This window comes from Aplysia californica, unplaced genomic scaffold (genome assembly GCF_000002075.1).
Source record: "Aplysia californica isolate F4 #8 unplaced genomic scaffold, AplCal3.0 scaffold00077, whole genome shotgun sequence".
Taxonomy (NCBI): domain Eukaryota; kingdom Metazoa; phylum Mollusca; class Gastropoda; order Aplysiida; family Aplysiidae; genus Aplysia; species Aplysia californica.
Genome location: NW_004797347.1, coordinates 457,573 through 471,204, shown reverse-complemented (window position 1 = coordinate 471,204; position 13,632 = coordinate 457,573).

The window sequence follows — 13,632 nt, the reverse complement described above, 5'->3', positions numbered from 1 at the left end:
ATATTGTGTACATTTGTGTTTATGATTTGTTTACGGTGGTTGGAATTGGAGCATTGCCTCCTGGTCTGCGGCTTATCAGACATTAATGTTCTAGTATAATGTCCGTCACTTTCTCAAAATGTTAATACTTTAACTGAAAAGGTAAAATGTAATTGAAAATGAACGCTACGATTTTTGGTTAGGAAACGGTAAAGATTGGATCAAGTTAAGACCACAGTGACCAGTGGCGAAGCGTCTATATAATCAAATAATTACTGCTTCCCTTCCTAATTTTGAAACATTGTCGCAGTCAAATTCACCGATAGACATAAGCCTCATAAACTAATAGTAAAAAGACTTTCATAATCACCAATGAACAATAGACTGTGCCTAACCTTCAAAACCGTTTCATTGCCACAGAAATAGCCTGTTCGCCCACCTTCGGCCCACTCCATAAGCAATCACAAGCTTTGATTAAGTAAGCTTTAAGTGAGGCTGGAAGAGTCTACCAATAGAGTTGAAGGGAACATGTGTATAGCAGTCAAACCTGTTGCATTGCCACATATACCCTGTTCACCCCTTTCGAGCCACAGTTTTAAGCAGCCACTCGCCCTGATTATGTTAGCTAACTATTACACTGGTCGAGTCTACCTCACAGATGTGAGGGGAACTAACTCCTAGTAATATATTGACTGCTGCGAGTGCTTGTTTTTTTGTCCTCTAATTTTTAACGTCCTATAATGAGAGTGTGACCTCGATTATGACACCGGCTCCTGGCCGCGAAAAGATAGACAAAAACAGCCAAATGTAAAATAAAAAAAATTACATGTATATATATATATATATATATATATATATATTCATGGAGAGCCTATAGCTCCTAACACGCCGAGTTGGAGAGAAACGGTCGCACAGGGTGTCACAACATAATGAGTTATAATGAGGCTTCACGAATGACAGATTCTGAATCCAAAAGAGAAGCCTGAACACTGCACACAGGCTCATGTGCAAAAAGGGCTTTTAGATGCTCCGGGCAAACTTTTTTCTGTCAGAATTGGTCTCATCGGTCATAGCAGAAGCCACAATTTTAAGTCTTCTCTTTTTGAATTTTGATTAAAAGATTATTGCAGATGAATCAGGCATCAAAAGATATTTTGGGGCGATCTGTTATTGTTATTAAATTACGAAATAGTAACAGTTTTTTTCTTCGATTTTTACCTTACAAATTTATTATTTTTTAGTCACCCTATGAGTGCAAAATGGAGGATGTAACATTTTAAGAGTAGCATCTCCATAATGCTATTTATTGAGCTTCTTAATTCCCAACTGAGTCCAAGTTACTAACAGTAGGCTACCCCTACAAACAATAATGAAATGCACGTCTTTTTTTTCTGTTGAGTCAAAATTTTGCCCAGTTTCTTGGCATTCGCTTCTGCCTACCTTTACTGCATTGTTCACATTTTTTCCACTGACCCTAAGGATTCCAGCTCAAAGTCTTTCGGGGGTTAAAACTTGTCGTCAGTTGTTTTTGTTTTTTAAAATATACACTTGCTATTTATTTGCTTTATTTATTTATTCATTTACTTTTTAAGGTGTGTGTGAGTGTGTGTGTGTGTGTGTGTGTGTGTGTGTGTGTGTGTGTGTGTGTGTGTGTTTGTGTGTGTGTGTGTTTGTGTGTGTGTGGGGGGGGGTCTTTTTTCTGAACCATCGCCATCTTCCTTGTGTCACGTTCCTCTCCATCTTTCTAGTTTTCCTTCTGTAACAGTAACAGTTCCTGTCTGGTGACAAAAGCCAAACCATCCTAGATCCAAAAGCGTGCCTGCATCCCCGAGCCTAGGCCTGGCCTGATAGAAACATCAGTTCTTTGTCTCGACCTTGAACCAAACAAGGTCAGTACTCCAATGTTATTGAGTCTGTGGGAACCTAAGCAACGATAAGGCCCAAGGGACAAACCAATGGAATGTCATTGTCCCTGACGGAAGAAGCGCCTGGTTGGATGGAAGTAGGCCTACTGTTGGTATGTAGTAGTAGACACACAAACCAATTAGATCACTTTTAGAGTTAGTATGCCTTAGGAGTTTCTTTTGGATGTTTATGGAGTTTTGCTTTTTATGGAAATACCTTAAAATACCTTATCCCTTTTAAACATTTTGGTGAAATGATTTGTTTTGATTTTAGCAAGAGATGTAACTTTTTGGTGAAGAAAACCAGGTGGAGCTGAAGCTGAAAACCCCATCCCACAAGATGCAATTGAAAACAAGCATACCGTGAACAGATTTTTAGGTCCCATTTTTTATTCTTATTCTTATACGTGATGTACAAAAATGTACAGTACATTTAATTTTTTTTCTTTTAAAACACATGCATGTACCTAAACAAATTTGTAGCGAAGATATTTCTGCACTCCGCTGATTTTGCAATGTGCGTACTTACTTACTTACTCTCTCCCTATACCAGTGGCGGTGGGTGGACCAAAATTTTGGTGGGGCTTAGTGCTTCCAGTTCTTTACCATCAAAAAGCAAGCAATGAGAATTAAACAGTGATGATTTTTCTACACTCACGGTGAGCCACGGTAGTTTGAGAACATTCAAACGACGAGAGTTGCCTTTGTTTTCCCTCTCTTTGTTCTTAGTTAAATTCTTGTTGATGGTGGGGACGAAGCCGATTTACCTCTAAATTTCCTCTAATTAGTTTTCATGTGATGAAAAAGTTGCCTTAAAAGTAGTTCGACCTGATTTATAACTGTTAAATCTGAACGGCACAAACAAGCACACATACAGCACTTCAAAGATAATACTTCTATGAGCTGGATTAGGCCATGTAGTTGAGAAAGTTGAACGAACCCAACAAAGAACCAATGAGCGCATAGGTATCTGTGTCAGTGGGGGAAAGTGTGTCGTAAACTTTCACTTCATTGTCAGGGCTAGGAGAGCGTGGCCCTCGGTACAGTGTTATTTTTTCCGTCTTCTACCTTTCTACAAGAAGAATTTCATGAAGGACGGGCTGTGGGAAAGGGCTCATCTTCGCTGAGCCCTAAAGACATTTGATTGGCTGCTGGGTTACTATAGTTTGTAAGCGGTGACAACAGTGATTGCCATTCCTTCCATCGCCCTTCCGGCAGACGGGAGAGTCGCAGTCAAATCTTTTTGCTGGTACGTGTCTCCCATTTTTTTGGAGGAAAATTTATTTCTAAAACCTGTTTTACAGCACTTGCAACACGATTAGGCCATATAAGTGCTAAAGATCAGAGGTGTTACTAGAGAGTCATAATAATACATGTACAGGCAAAAGATCCGGAGGAGAGATAAGGACAGACAATAGATGTGATTCAAAAGAAGGAGCAAACCACACTAGAGCATCCATCAACCACCCACTCCCTCCCAGTTCGACAAGGCAGTTGAAAACGTACAGTCTTTATTCATACTCTGGCGTTTGTGTTACATTATAGGTCTTTCTCCGGTGCACGCAGAGGCAGGAGACGTATGTTCTTTTCTGACTTTTTTTTTTTTTTTTAGTAAGAGTTTTACGACACTTGCAACACAATAAAGTCTTATAAGTGGCGCAGATTAGAGGTATTACAAGAGAGTAACAAACATAAAAAAGAAGGAGAGATCAGGACGATAGATGTTTGATAGGAAAAAAGGAGCAAACTATACCAGAGCACCCGCCAACCACCCACGACGTAGGTTCGATTCCCGAGTGGGGACGTTTGAATCGAGTATCCCTGTCGTTTCTGCTGGCATTTATTTATTGAACGTTTTTCTGCCCCACTCATGTGGGTTGACGCACATAATCGCGGTCATTTCTTAAACTTGTGGTCAACTGATCTTTTTTTCTTTGTTACTTAATGCCATGTGACCATAGCCACCCACTGGGCCACACACACACACAGAGAGAGAGAGAGAGAGAGAGAGAGAGAGAGAGAGAGAGAGAGAGGGAGGGAGGGAGGGAGAGAGAGGGAGAGAGAGAGAGAGAGGGGGAGAAGGAGTTTAGTTTTAGTCAGCGTTTAACGGCACTTGAAACACAGTAAGGTCACATAAGTGCCGAAGATTAGAGTTGTTACAAGAGAGTAACAAACATAAAACAGGAGGAGAGATAAAGACGATAGTTGTTTGATAGGAAAGAAGGAGCAAACCACACCAGAGCACCCACCAACCACCCACAGAGGAGTGTAGTGATGATTACGCGAGATATTTGATTTTGATAGGAAAGACGGAACAAACCAGGACAGGGCATCCACCAACCACCCACAGAGAAGGAGTGATGATTACGAGAGATATTTGATTTTGATAGGAAAGACAGAGCAAATCAGGACAGGGCATCCACCATCCACACACAGAAGCAGACGAGAAAAGAAAAAGAATAAAGATTAAAAACAACAACACCGAACAGAAAGAGGAGCACACCACACCAGATCTTCCATGAACCAGCTCCAGCCAGCCAAAAACGCTGTAGTTCTAGTTTTAGTAAGAGTTTTACGGCACTTTGAATACAAAAAAACCCAAAACCATCAAGTGCCAGAGAATAGAGGCGCTCCTAAAAAGTAACATTAAAAGGAAAGGATGGGAGAGATTAAAAGACGATAGAAAGTCCGAGTTTGATAAAAAGAAGGAGCAACCCACATTAGAACACCCACCAACAACCCACAAAGACCCCCAACAACAGCAGACACGAAAAAAAAGGAGGAGAGTTGAGGATGAAAGATGTTTTTAAAAGTTTTAGTAAGAGTTTTATGGCACTTGCAACACTATAAGGTCATATAAGTGCCAAAGAAGACAACACTGAAAAAGATCACATGGATCTTCACCCCGGGCCATGCTGGAGTCAAGGGCAATGAGTGGGCTGATGAGCTAGCTGGGAAAGCAAAACCTGAAGGGAAGCTGTGCCCTGACAAACCTAAAATTGTACGTTCAGTCAAGGAAAAACGAGAAAAAGAACACGAAGAGTCGGAATACCATCATCTTGAGCGACTTCCTGAGCTTGGAATTGGATGGGGCTCCAGCAGAAATTCAAGACTTAGTGGGATGAGCAGAAGGCTATGGAATCAACCATTGCTTGGAACCGTCAGCATCTACACACTTCGAGATGTGCTTCTTCAGGGCATGGAGCGCTTATGGGGATGCCCCTTGTGCAGTGATGTCGGTCCTTCACACAAGTAACGAGTAAAACGTAAGTGCCAAAGATTAGAGGTGTTACAAGAGAGTAACAAACACAAAAAAGGAGGGGAGATAGAGACGATCGATGTTTGACAGGAAAGAAGAAGCAAACCACACCAGAGCACCCGCCAACCACCCACACAACAAACACTTAACAACAAGCAACCACCATATCTTCATCATTATTTATAGTATTTATACTTTTATTTCAACAATGCATATTCACATAGTTATTGTTAAAATTTCAAATGACATTTAAAATCACAAACTACTACAGGAAAAGTGATTCGTCACCAACACGTTTTTACACCCATGCTAACCAGGTGTAGGTCCCTAGCTCATGCATACTCAATCATCTATATATGTACATTATACATTCTTAAAACAAACAAACAAACAAACAAACAGGGAAGAGAGAATATTCACACTCAGCCATCTATTTACAGAAATAAATGAACAAGGGAGGGAAAAAAAAAGACTATAAAAACAAAGAACAATTGGCATATATGAATCAACAAGTACATGACATACCAAAACAAAGCTACACGTTTCTATAACCGTTCTGTCTGTGTTGGAGAAGTAAAAAACAAAAAAGTAAAAGCAAACACTTCACGGGTGGTTTGAATCATTTAGTCAACACTGCAGTACATCGGGCTCACTAACTCTATAACGGACACCGCAATAGTGTGGGCAAGAGAGAGAAACATCCGGACTAGTCTGGCTTGAGGGAGTTAAAAAATGTTCTTTAAAAAAAAAAAAAAAAAAATTTTTTTAGTGAAAGTCTTACAGCACTCACAACACAAATTGATCATAAAAGTGCTGAAGATTACAGATGTTACAAGAGAGTAACAAACACAAAAGAGAAGGAGAGATAAGGATGACAGATGTATGGTAGGAAAAAAAAAGAAAAAAAGAAGCAAACCAAACCAGAGCACCCACCAACCACCCAAGCTCTGGTTGAAAAACAAAACAAAACCCAACACAAAAATAAATCAAATACGAGGAAAACTATAACTCCATATAAACTGAAACAGAAGGCAAGTTGATATGAGACAATAGAACACCCACAAACAGACACCTTGATATGCTGCAACAAGAATCAAAAGATGGGGGGGGGAAGAGAGAAGAGAACCCGTTTCAAATTTGGCACTGCTGCAAGCTTACAATATGCTAATTTAATGCAGACACAAATGAAAAGTGAAAAAACATTTTTTTTTCTTCTTCTCCTTCTGAATCTTACAACTGTGATTTGAGTGGGGATAAAAAAAAATAAAATACAGGTCATGTACGAAGCAGCAGAATGTGAAAAAGAGACAGCGGAGGCTGGAAACTACTTGATGGGATAACACGAGGACATATATCACAGGCATTGAGGTACACCAATTTCTTTACTATGAACCACAAAGCACTCCTCCCCCCTCCCCCCCACCCCACCCCACCCTTCGCCCCAAAGAAAGAAAAAAAAAAAAAGAAAAAAAAGATGAAGCAGACTACCCACCAACCAGCTGGTTTCGCCTTCATTTGTGTCTGACTCACTCAATGTCAACATTTACATCATGAAAAACTATGTTTCTTTTTTAACCACATCCCCCCCCCTAAAAAACCCTGTTTCCTTTGAACCTTTACCCCCCTCAAAAACAACAACGACAAAGACTACACAACAACAACAAAAACCCAACAAAACAAAACAACCCCACCAAGGTGGTGTGACAGGACATTAAGAATCTGTACAAAGCCAGACACGACGCTAAGAATCTGTACAAAGCCAGACACGACGCTAAGGATCTGTACAAAGCCATCAACAAATGTGTACCAGCAGCTGCCTACGGCCCAGCCATAAGGGGGGAAATTATGCAGAGACTCGAAATTCGAAATAACATAAAACAAAGTAACACAAAAAAGACACCCCCCAAAAAAAAGCGACTGAAGACATTCTTCCCCTAAGTAATTGACGGAGTACTTTCTAGGAATGTTTTTTTAAAGTTCAGTTTTGGAAAGAGTTTTATAAGACTTGAGACACAAACAGAAGGGGTGGGGTTGTTCGTTTTTAGTAAAGTTTTTACGGCGCTCACAACTGCATAAGGTCATATGATGAGGGCCAAGGGGTGGAAGTCAACAGAGAAGTCCTTGCAACTTACAGGGAATCAGATTTACTCTGCACACCTCTCTAGCTTCAACAGCACAAAGTCTGCTTCGACTATCAAGGCACCCCGGAAATAGCCGGTCACAAAAGTGTGACAAACATACAAAAGAAGTAGAGGAAAAATGACGATAGTAAGGATTAGGAAAGAAAAAGCAGCAGTTCCCTGTTGCAGTTCAAGCACAGTTTTGAGCATGACATTGATGAATCAGCCCATTTACAAATACAATTCTACTGTGCATAAGAACTCAAAATGTTAATGTCCCTCCTTTGGGACTGGCCTAAAGACACTTCAGTCAGTAGCACCGCCCGGGGGATGACAAACAGGTGGTGTTGCAAGAGAGTGACATACAAAGAAAAGAAAAAGGCGAGATAATGACGATAGATGTGTCTCTACTGGAATATTACAGGGATGCCAAATGATTTTTGAAAAAAAACCCCTGAAAATGAGCGGAGCATCACATCTCACCTAAAACTTACTTTGTAAAATCTTTAACTTAAATGAGCAAACAAAAACATTTCTCTTTACCATTCCCCTTTCCTTTGCAAGTGTATGAAAAAACCCGGAAAAACCAGAGATTTGGCATCCCTGATATTACAATTTTGTTGACAATGTTCCTTCCTGTCACACATAGGCAAAACATGTGTCAGAGCTGCTTAGTGCTGGGAAAGAGACAAAACAGAGACGATAGAGGAATAATGGAGAAGTTGACCCTTTCAAACCACCTGTCTGTGAACTTTTAAAGACCAGACACATTTTCTTTGATTGAGTAAAGACAAGCACATTGACACAATAAGGGTAATTTAGTGCTTGGGGAAAAAAAACAACAAAACAACAGAACAAAGAGGGAAAGTAAAGAAGCAGGACCTACCAGAGGCACCCCCCAACCACCCACAACCTGACACAGAAAAAAAAATCCACCCGCAGTACAGAGGAAGAAAGCACAGACCGCCCAAACACCACAAATTGAGACAAAATTCACGCCTGTCTAGCATCAGTACACCAGAGCACTAGTAACCCATAAAATGCTGAGACTTTTCGACGCAGAAAATAAAATAAATGAAACACACAGTTGTATCAGCACAGACTAAACTAAAAGATGACATTAATCTTAGGACTTAATACCCCCCCCCCCACACACACACACAAAATCTAAACAACAATGAAGAATAATAATTACGCCTTGAAAACGATATCAGGGCGATGAAAATTATAAGCATTAGATTTCTCTAAAGAGATGCCGGTAATGGTATATTCATTCATAACCCAGAAACTAAAAGAGAAACAAAATCTAAAGGAATTCTGGCTACGCCTGAGCCAGTCTATCCCTGCATAAAACGCTTGCATCATTTCTTAACTCTCAGTATACAGACAGGCCACGCCATCACTCGGTTGGTTATGGTCATAATGAAAACCTGCCAAACCTCACCAAAGTTATCTATTGTTTCTCTAAACTCAACATACAGATGAGCCAGTTCACTGCATCACTCGGTTGTTCACGGTCATAATGAAAAACAGCCAAACCTCACCAAAGTTATCCAATGTATGACTAAATCTTAGATTAAAGTATAATATGTTTACTAATCGAACCTGTCATTTGTACTCAAGCTTTGGCGTTCAAACTCATCCAATGCATGACTAGATTAAACTGTATGCTTACTGCTCGACTCAGTCATTTCTACTCTGTTTTGGCGCTTATTTTAGGCAAATACGTTAAACCAGAGCTTAGAAATAAGGATTAATGTGATGCTGAAAGCCTGGATGACAAAACTGGCTTTGTAGGAAGGAGGAATAGCCTTCCGTAAACTAAAACCTAACTCTCACAATGAATGAATTTTAATACGGATTTACAAAGAACAAGCAATTTAGCGTCGCTAAACATTCCTCAATAACTCTGAGGGAGGGGACACAGGAATTTATGAAACCACCCGAAAACTTACCATGTTGATTTTCAAACAAAAAAACATTCATAGACACAATTATAATGGGGTTAAAGAGAAAACAAATGCTTTGAATAACAACTGTTCATTAAAACTGAAAATAAAGGAAATACCTGGGGGAAAAAAACCCTCAGAAAAACGGCATCCCTGTTTCTCTCTCTCTCTCTCTCTTTCCGTCTGCGGTACAACTGGGGTTTTGTCGGAATCAAACACTGCTCACGACACTGACAAAACAACTAAGACGGAGGACAGAATCATGAACGACTCAGAGCCCTATCGCTTCAATCTTGCATTTGCATTAAGTAAGAATCTTGCATGTTATCAAAAGCCTAGAGTCAAAACAAATATACGTCACAGACACATCATCACTCGAGAATCAATCTAGACAAACAAAGTGGCTATAAAGAAGCACAGCGGTTCTGTTTAAACTACATATATCTCACTAAAACCACATTCTATTTGTGATCGCTTTAACTGTCAGTAGCAAACTCACACGCCACAGCAAACATTCAGATCAGCTTAGTACAAACAAAAGTGCCAATTAAAAAACTCAACGCATAGTGACAGTGTCTCCTATCCTGATGACATTTGAATGGGGGTGGGGTGGGAGACAAATGAAAAAAAACAAACATTCGATACTCTCATTCATTCCATTCTTTTTTTCAAAACGTGTCCCCTATCCTGACGATATTCGAAGGGGGCCTAGGGGTGGTGGTGGAACAAATGAAAAAGAACATTTGACACACTCATTTATTCCATTCTTTTCTCCGAAATACTCAAAGTAAGAGGTCACAGGTCAAACTTGTACATCCGCAAGCACACAGCAAAAACACCACATGAGTAATCAGTCAGTCACACCCATGACCCACAAGTCAACAGAGTAAAAGAGTAAGTGGTTTCAAAGACACATCTAGTGCCCACGACACAAACATGCACTGAACCAAAGAATGAAAAAGAACCCCCCCCCCCCCCCCCCCCCCCCAAAAAAAAAAAACCCAACCCAAAACAAAACAACAACCCAACAAAAACAACAAAAATTAAATAAGCCACTAGAGTCAAATGTAAAAATAAAACCCCCAAAAACTCAGTGGCCCAGTTGGTACGAACTGTTACATTTCAACATTGCAATATAAACAGAAATGCACAATTATGTACGGTATGACATTTGGAATCTGCTATATAAAAACAATGACTTAGTACTAAAAAAAAAAAAAGAAAAAAAGAAAAATGGCCCAAAGAAAAAATATGTACTAAAAATGGCACAGTTTCTAGTTATGAGAGTAAATACAAAGCACATAACCCAGGAGAAAAATACAGGGCAACAGAGCATAAAGAACGCAGAGAACACACAAAGGGAATAATACATTTTGATTTCCTTTTTCCGTCATACCAAACCCCCTCTCCCTTCTGCTAACCCCCCCCCTCAAAACCCCCCTTTTACTTTCATTAAAAGTTGTACAGCAGTTGCAAAACAAATAGATACAAGTGCTGAAGATTAGAGGAATTACCACTAAGGAGTTCAGGCTTTTGGTTCCCGTCACGGGTAACTAGCTTGGATCTTGTGCAGTTAGCACAGGGGGACACAGTCATAGTTTAATTAGGACTACTACAGAGTAGCATACAAAGGAGGAGAAAATTAAGGATCATATAAGATAAAATGTCAGACAAAAAAGGACTAAACTACACCACACCACCCGCCGACCCCCAACTGAAGAGTAACAGAAGAAGCAGACCACATCACTACACTGACAGACAATGACTGAAAAAAAAGAAAAGAAACTAACCCATAATTACTTTACTAAAACAATATTGACCTGTTCACGCCCCAAAACAAAGCTCAGTTTATCAACAAGGTATTCCCTTTTCTTCTTCCTGCGACAGTGTGAAGTCATCACCAGGGCGGCGTATCGATGCACGCACACCCTCTCAAATATCACATTGCTGGGAGCACCAACTTCTGCTACATAATGATATACACACATATACACACACAGCAATTTGCTTATCGTATCCACTGTTGGAACAACATTGTCGTCAACACCTGTCGTGTGGAATGAAAGAACTTCAAGATTCGGGATCCATTTACCAAATTAGGAATGACGTCTTTAGTAATGTAAACATGAAGGCAGGAGAAATGGGAAGCTTTTTATTCTTTTTCTCTTTTATAAATGTAGTAGAAGCTTTTACGCCCACATCTACACAATTTAGATTATTTAGGAGGAGGGCTTCTGTCTGACTCTGTTAGGGCCAACCTCAGCTAAGAGGAGACAACATGCCAGCAGAAAGACGGAGATACTCTGAACTCGATAAAAATTCTCACCACTGGGGAATCGAACTTGAGTTTCCTCCACACGACAGCGAGGTGTCTAACTGCTTCCCCACAAACGCCGGAGAAATGGGAGTGGGTGAGTAGGGTGAAGACACTTCCAAAATACCAATATCATCGCACACACATTTTTGACAAGTCCTGGCTGCAACAAACATGAACACAGCACTGCTTGCAGACTACCATTCTCTTATTTTGTCTTTAAACTGAACATTTTTGTTTGCCAGCTGTTCAGATGTAGTTAGCCCAAAAATTTTGAAAAATGTTTGTTACTGTAGTTTCTGAATAACTGGTATTGGTTGCATGTGCTCAAGGAAATATTTTGTCAAAAAATTCAAATTCTAAACGTTGAAAAAAAAAAAAAGTAAGAGAAAATACATTTATAATATAAGTACACTTGTTAAACGAATTAAATGTTTTTTTCTCTCTCTTAAACATTTTTTTTTTCTATTTTAAGCTTAGTATATTTTAACAGCTTGCAGACCATTTAATTCTTTGTCTTCAATCTGATCATTTGGCAATACGGGTTCAGTCTAAAAAGTATCTGTATTACATTTTCTAGCCTTTTCTTTTGACTGCAGAAACTGGTGGTGAGTTGTCATTAAATAAATGGTTGCACTGAATTCCGTATCAGTAGTAAAAATAGTAACCATTCTTCAATATATACATGATACACACAAAAACCCTGTAAACTTGATGGCAATATAGCAGTTTCAGTGCATCACCTGATCATAAACAAATCAGTCAAATCGAAGAACATGTGGACTCACAAGCCATGTTGTGCTCCACACTTTTTAAAACACCACTCGGTAGAACAAATATTTCACCAGTGAGAGAGACAAATGTGTCACGGCGCGGTGGAATCAGGCGCTCATCAAAATACAGAGATCAGAGAAACAGGGATTTTTCCGCCATTTGGAAATTTTTATCAAATTTTTATTTTTTGGCTCAACCTCTTTTATGCCCATATAGAAATACATTTCCATGAGAATTTTACTGCAAAATATTGACTAAAGGCACAAAATATGTCGTTTTTCAAAGACTCTTTAGCTATTGGAGTTACCAAACTTTGGTGGCCATTTTCTCGCTAATTTCACCACTGAAACTAGGTGACCTCGCTTCCTTCAGTCGCAAATATCTTGAGTTCTATTCAAGACAGATGGATATCTATTTCATTGGAAGCAAGGCAAATAGATCAGCTTTCAAATGATATCAATGATTTCACATGCCCAAAATTCGACGAGCGCCTGATTTCATCGTGTAGTGATACAAATTTTAAAAAACATGGGTCTTCTGAATAAATCACAGTTGTCGGGTAAACAGCACACAGGGTTGTTGAGAGCACAGGTACGGAGACAGCTAGCTAGCTAGGAATCCAACAAGACAGATGCAGATTTCAGTCTGAGTAGAAGAAACTGTTGCTGCCACCCTGCCAGATAAAAAAATAGAGACCACTATTTCCCAACAAACCGTTATTCTACAAAGAAAAGGAAGCCTCTCCCTCCATTCAGGTTCTATCTTTAATTTGGAAGGAAGGAAGGAAGGAAGGAAGGAAGGAAGGAAGGAAGGAAGGAAGGAAGGAAGGAAGGAAGGAAGGAAGGAAGGAAGGAAGCACAAACTGAGTCTGCTGCTTCTGAAAATATTAATTTCCACCACGTGTCAGTCTTAAGCAAAGTAGAAGATATTTTTCTTTTCAAATGTTAGTAAGAGTATTAGAGCACTGGCAATACAAAAGGTATATATAAGTGCCAAAGACAAGAGACTTTGCTACCAAAGAGTATCATATAAAGAAAAAAAAAAGAGGAAAAGCTATAAGGAAAAAATGATAGATGTTGGATAAGAAAGAAGCAGCAAACCACAGCAGAGTGCCCGACAACCACCCACCCAGAGCAGGAGAAGCATCACCAGGAAGGGGCTCGGTACATCAGAGTTAAAGACTTTCAGCGCCACCAACCCACCCCCGACAGCACTGGGACAGACCAACAGACCAGCACAGGAGAAACGCGACGTCTGCGAAGCTGCTCAAGTAAACTAAACCCAAAAAGCAAAATCTTCCACGAGAGAGGTAGAGAGAGAGAGAGAGAGAGAG